Here is a 1,434-nt window from a genome sequence, read left to right as displayed (position 1 = left end):
AATGGCATTACCATTAGATATGCGGCAACGGAGGAAAACTAGATGTAGCTGCTTGTTATTGCCATACAGTATAGTTTCTTCTCAACAACATATACTGTATACTTCTTCCTTGAGGGATTCTGAATGCTCAGCGTAGTAAGTAGTAGTATTCTGTTCCGCGCTGCGTATTACGCTTGTGTAGTGCGGTCACACTTCACCATCGCGCGTGCATGTACGAATAGAAGCTATGGTGAGCGACCCTCGGCGCCGCTGCGGCGCCCCGTAGAGTTGCTCCGCGCTATCGAGAATTTGGAAAACTTTAACAATTTTTTACGCGAAAACGGTTCGTTTCCGGCATATGGCTCCTTTGAAGCTTTTTATCTATTCCTCGAGTAGAATTTTTTAAAATTAAAAAAAATTTGACCTTAAATTTTGAGGTTATAATGGATTTTGCGGACGGTTTTTTTTGCAAATATCCACCTATCCAGATGTGTACAATAATCCCTGAAAGTGGTGACCAATAATTTTTATACACCTTGTACACCCTGATTTCATTTGTAAAAATAAAGATGTTTAATACAAATTACTTTTTGAGTTGATACTAATCGATTATAAAAACTGATACATACATATCCTGAAAAATCCATTATTAATGTTTCCTATTTCCCATAAATATTTTAAAAGAAACGTTAAAAAAATATTTGGATAATGTGAAATTTATGTTTAGAAGATGCGTATTGAATATTCGGGCAATGTTGAATAAATCTTGAAAATTAAGAGATTTTAAAAAAAATTAAATCAAATTTTATATTGTGTTTCATTTATTCATAGATTTTACTTTTATTATTTTATTTCTTGTGATTGGATTCCACTAAAACAAGTTATTTTAATTTTTTTTACCTCGGTGGGAATTTGAATATCAGATGAATATGTATTTTATATTCGAGAAAAAACATATTGTTGCGAATATTAAATAAATATGTATTTTATATTCGGGAAATAATATTGTAGTATCCGCGCCTCCCATATCCAACATTAAGGAGTCAAATAAGAACACGAAACTTAGGGTACGGGATTGGTCGCGTAGGTAAAGCGGTCGACTGTGGATCCGAGGATCGTGGGTTCGAATCCCCGTACCTTATTTTTCGGTTAGACTTCTACAATATTTTGTTGCGAATATCAAATGAATATCTATTTTATATTCGTGAAAAAATATTTTGTTATGAATATCAAATAAATATGTATTATATATTTGGAGAAAAATATTCCATTCTAAACATTGAATAGATATTCATTTTATACTTAAAAAAAAATATTTTTTTCTAAATTTAGTATATTCTAAATTTAGTATAAACATCATATGTATATTTAAATACTAAAATGAGATTCAATCTCTTTTATTGGATGGATATGTATTCAATATTTTGTGCTACTAGGGTATATGAACCTGACACC

The sequence above is a fragment of the Hylaeus volcanicus genome, unplaced genomic scaffold (assembly GCF_026283585.1).
Source record: "Hylaeus volcanicus isolate JK05 unplaced genomic scaffold, UHH_iyHylVolc1.0_haploid 12163, whole genome shotgun sequence".
In the NCBI taxonomy this organism is placed as follows: domain Eukaryota; kingdom Metazoa; phylum Arthropoda; class Insecta; order Hymenoptera; family Colletidae; genus Hylaeus; species Hylaeus volcanicus.
This window is presented reverse-complemented; position numbering follows the sequence as displayed.